Genomic DNA, 5342 nt, shown 5'->3' with positions numbered 1-5342 from the left:
GTCCACCCCATTTGTGTTTCATGAAGAATCAAAGATGACGATGATCGATTGGCGGAAAGATTTTGTCAGTCTGATAATGCGCCGAAACGTGCAGCATCTGGCTAGCAGACGCTGCATGACGGATCCGTTTCACTTCTAATCACACAAAGCTTCCACTTGTCGCCTGAGCGGGTATCATGGCTATATTCTACTTGTAGGTGCTTCGTCGTGGCCAACATTTACTACAACGTTCGCCACCTATGACGCAATTACACATTAGTATATATAAATACGACATACGATTCATACCATAAGTTTTTTTTTTTTATATACATAAACGTTTTGGCGTGAAGCTTTCGAACATGTGTTTACTGGTATGTACGTTGCTAGCGTATTATGGAATATCCCTGAGTGACAAATAGTAGATTTAAAGAAGAAGTTTTTATTTTTCACAAAACTGTGATTTATACGCGACTACGTTTTTTTTCTTTCCATCTCGATCTTCTTGTTGGCAAGAACGCATGCAAAGGTAAGCGCACCGATACAATGATAACGATTAACAAGCTACGTCTCTAGAAATGATCACCGATGGAAGAGAATGAGTAGGCCCCGGGGGACACTGCGATGCGAGGTAACGTCATAACATAGCCATTTGGCGGCAATGCCGCTTGTCATTTTACGTATAATTAAGTGGTAGGTTTATAAGTCAGTGTGGATAATTACCTAAATATAATTGTTCTCATTGAAAAAGATATACTAAATAGGGCCAGTGGATATTACATAACAATTTCTACAGACCATGAATAGTATCACAGAAGGATAGCGATTGTGACCTTCAGCCCAGGCACCGTTTGTAAAACTACGCTGCAGGCAATATATTGGGCAGAAAGTTTGATGGTATATGTCCATACACCGATTGCTAATGAGATATTTAGATTAATGGGTGTGCAAGACGGCGCAAGAATGTGGAAATGACATCGACACATTTTTATTTATTATTTGGGTTTTACAAACGTATTAAACACGTTGGATGGGAATGTACGCTTTGGGCCTGCCCGATAAAAGAAAGATTCAAATTTGTGTAAGCACAGTTAATCCATGAAAGGCCTCAATCCAGGCCCAATTCCAATTGGAAACTGATAAAAGACAAAGAAACACTTCCGCGTTTATTATATAACCGATGGTGTTTATTCAAAAATCAATAATAGCAAAAGTTTCGTACGACTGTTACCAAGTATCTTTATGTCAATTCAGTTGCCCATGTACCTAAAACAGATCATTTAATAAAATGAAGTTTTATTAATGTTACTATAACACATTCGTCGATTTATATATGTATACATATATATATATATATACTGACTCACTAATAAATACAGTTTTAATAAATATATATCCGGTTCCGACCGGTTGTGGACATATATAGTATTTTTAATTGCTAGATGCTATCGATCGGATCTCCTTCTTGCTACCATTTGAGTGGGAGAAAAGCGAGAGAATGGACGATTTGGCTTGCTGATTCTTCGAGAATCTGCACAAGACTGCAGAAGTAGCCGGCCGACGAAGTGGCTGAGGGAACTTGAGCGGCTGGCGATGGACCAGCAGCGGCCTCAAAACCAGGCCGTGCGGCAGTACGGTATGACCTGAAAATTGAGCCCAGGATAGACAATTGGGACGTTGCCAAGCAAAAATCGAACGAAAGCTGCCCCCTGATTGGTTCCAGAAAAGTTTCTGAACGTGTGAGAGCAAAAGGAGAGTCATTCTAAGACCATCGATTTCATATGGGACTCTAATGCGATTAAGGCTACACTGTTTTCTTGTTTAACATCAAGAAGGCAAGAAACAGCTCCACCTGCTTCTTGTTTACTCTTCTCATCAGGACTTTTTCGACGACAGTTAGAGGCTGCTGGGCATCAACGAGCCCGATGATTCGCCCACCTGACGGCCCGATTGTGTTACCTTCGGGACGCTCTTTTTTGAAAACAAACAACCTAGTATGTCCCGATGCCCGTTGGATCATTCTTATTCAGTTGCTATCAGGTGAGATCTTGCTGAATCGGTAAATTCGACGCTGGCAGCAGTTGGCTTACCCAAGGCAACGGTTCAGTTTAGCGCGGTTTTCCATTTATTTCTATTCATAGGTGACGCCGTACAGCGTAGTGTGGCAGGTGAGTACGAGGTTTTAGTATCCAGTCTTGAACACCCTCTCAACCAGGCGCAACTGATGCGCTTAACTGCCCACCAAGTGTACTACCCGAACTTTTATTGGAAAAGGGTTGTATGAACCTGACCGAAATCAGAGTTGTTGTGTGACGAACCTGAGCATTTGTCCAGAAAGCCGAAAAAGCTCTCAAGGCCACATTTCGTCACCCATACTAATGAATTGGTAAATCGCGATACCATTCGGCCTTGATTTACAGAGAAGCATTTTCCAAAAGGGCTAGGGCCGTTTGCGTAACCTTCGAGCGACACTTCCTGTTCTTAGCACTGCTGTGCTGCACCTAAGTTTGTCGAAAAGTTCGTTCGCCATGCAGGAAGCTTTCAGTAGGTTCCTGCATTGTCATCTCACTCGACTGGAGGAAGTGACCGCTACAGATGTTGTACTAACATCGGTTCGGTTTCGGTGAAATCGCGAAGCCGCTGTACGACTTAGTAGAAGCGAACTGTCAGATCTTCTAAGCCGGCCCGTAGTTCCGGCTCTAAAGAAGGCCCTCACGGGCAGGCTAATTGTGCAATGCTTCCGAGAAGGTTTACAAGCTATGTACATCGACGCAACCGGCGCCTGTCTTGGCGCGATTCTCGTGCAATACGGGGGAAGTGAAGAGTGCGCAGTGCTACGGTAATAGGCGATTCTCAACCGAGAGGGCAAAGTGGTATTCGTCAGAGACCGAATGTTCTGGGCAGTAGTTTATACGTGTACAAGGGAGTTTACGGTAGCCACCAACAGTAATGTGCTGAAGTACCTGCGAAGTAGGAAACCTTTGCCCAAATTTGGTCGATAAGTTTTAGAGTTGTATGATAGGATTTTGAGGTTCGACACCGGAGCGACACGGCGAATCGCAACGCCAACACCCTGTCTGGTAAGGCTGTACTGGGCTCTGGTGGTAACCACGAGTCATACAGGCGTGACGGTTGCTCTGTTATCCATGGGGGTAAGATGGCCAAATTGGAAAATTTCACTTCACTATCCTGGGCCGGGAAGTCTTCGATCAGTCCTCCCACGATCTTCAGAGCCGGCGGTGTTCACTTTCCGCCGGGTCATGTGACAAAAATCGTCCGCTAGTGTGTATCCCGGTGCTTCCCGGAACACGAAGTATGCACCAGAATTCGGGATCATGTTAACGCCTGCAGAATCTGCGAAAAAAGAGCAGTATGCTCGTTTCGTTTACTCTGTCTACCAGTTTAACGAATGATAGCCCAAACCGCGCAACTGTCTCTCTTAGGCATCTCTACTGAATCACAGACGCCTTCGTCATGGAAAACACAAGTTACATGCGTCGAGCACGTCAATAATATTTAGCGCGCTTTAGTAACATTAGCCGCGTAATGACTACTACAACCCAAACGGGCTGATAAAACAGATGGCCATAGATATACATAGATATCTGTAAGACATTTGACAAATTTGCATGATAAGCTAGCCACCAGGAGGATTCCGTTGTCTTGACTAGTGCGCTACCTAATAAACCTGCACCAACAGCAACAAGTACACCTTTAAGCCTCTGGTGGCCCCCCAGCATGCAAATCTATCAAACTTCTTACAAATGTTATGTTCTTACTCTATTCGTAAAGGCATCGTTATTTGATTCCGTGTTAGCCGACAAGGACCATCGTTTGACCCCGTGCCGTTAGTGTATCAGTTTAAGTAACTTCTGGGGTAAGTGAATGGGGATCGAGGCGAAATGAATAAATGATATGAAGAATAGCTTCGGCCCACTCCCCCCTTCCGCCACTTTTGCAATTCGCTCACGAATTGACAAAGCAACATCGAATGCGATTGCCCCTCGACGATTAGCAAAATGGTAACGTACGCATTCCTCCTTTTGCTCCTGTTGTTGTTCCGTTATTGGGAAAAACCGCTAGAACATTTTTATGTGTAACATGCTATTTGATATATAAATACCCAACAATGACCGCTAGCTAGTAATGATGGGAATGAGCATTGTGCAATTATTATGTCGATAGTGCTTCTGAAGCCTGCCATCTGTTAAGCTAGCCAAACGGGTTACACGCGTACACAAGCCAAAGCGATACGGACCTCATACCTGGCAAGAATATCAGAATTACAATATATGGGTAGCCGAAGGACCTTTATTGCAGGCCGGAGTGGTCATACGACCGGTGAGCTACTGCTGACATCGTTATCTTATCGGAAAAAGCACCACTTAACACATGTACCCCCTAGCGAGATTGGCGTTCATGTCAACAGTTCGACCAACCGCTTGACACGCGTGCTGTAAAGGTGACCAAGACATTGTGATTGCCATACAGTGATCAAACATTTTACTAGCAATGGCATAAAGTAATTGCCCACTTTGGTTTGAACATGCCGATAATCTAACTACAAGTTTAAACATTTTCATAATTTTTGCGGTATCTTGACTTCTATTGAACACATGTTTGCTGTTACCTGTTGCTACAATCGGACCACAAGCGTAGACGCAATGCTGCATGGACACGATGACGGCTAGGTTGACGTATGTGGTATTTTTTTCGTTGAAAAAACTGCTCTTATCGTTGTAGTAATAAAGGGGGCGAATCTTCGTTCGATGATCTCTGCTAAGAAGTATAGCGCATCATTGTAAATCGTTAAGGTAATCCCCTTCATCATTACCTTTTCATCATTACCTGTTAGGAAGCACACACAAAAACACAGACTGGGCAGGGTAACTGAACCGCACGGGGGCAATCAGTGTTCGGGCAAAAGAAGTCAAAGGCGACTAAAACGTCTAATCTGAGATGCCAGAACTGGTCGATTGTCGCCATATACGTATGATATGTATTATGGTTTGTATTTAATGAAATAGTACTATCAATCAGCTGCGGCAGAGCCCGCAAGCAGTAGATTACAAATTGCCGTCACCCCTTGCTGGAAATGAAATATATAATGTATCAATATATGTTACATTATCAAAAAAAAACGGTCGTCATGTCCTAACGTGGTTTCGTTATTTTTGCTTCTGCAAACTTTCAAGAGTTAGCGTAGTTTTCTTGATTCTGCCAGTAATGATCGGTCAGCAACTTATATGTTTTCGGCCGAGGTTGTAATACATCTTTGATACATACAGATGCTTCTGCCTCTTAGCGTGCTCGCTGACTAGGATTGAGAGTCAATCATTACGATTTTTTTGACACTATATGTA

General features: G+C 43.5%; 1 long non-coding RNA gene across 3 annotated transcripts in view; it reads right to left on the bottom strand.

Annotated features, from left to right (window-relative positions):
* Positions 1 to 332: 332 nt before the first annotated feature.
* Positions 333 to 5342, bottom strand: part of LOC111262418 (uncharacterized) — a 7155-nt gene continuing 2145 nt past the window's right edge. For 2 of the 3 annotated variants that reach the window (XR_002681597.2, XR_002681598.2), the window contains 3 exons: positions 4610 to 4827; positions 4245 to 4433; positions 333 to 3333 (listed from right to left, as the gene is read on the bottom strand). This is a non-coding gene — a long non-coding RNA (uncharacterized LOC111262418). The remainder of the gene's footprint in view (positions 3334 to 4244; positions 4434 to 4609; positions 4828 to 5342) is intronic. The other variant, XR_015311907.1, reaches the window with a different exon arrangement.

This window comes from Varroa jacobsoni, unplaced genomic scaffold, assembly GCF_002532875.2.
Source record: "Varroa jacobsoni isolate VJ856 unplaced genomic scaffold, vjacob_1.0 scaffold_661, whole genome shotgun sequence".
Taxonomy (NCBI): Eukaryota; Metazoa; Arthropoda; class Arachnida; order Mesostigmata; family Varroidae; genus Varroa; species Varroa jacobsoni.
Note: the sequence above shows the minus strand (reverse complement) of the source record. Positions and strands in the feature narration are given on the sequence as shown.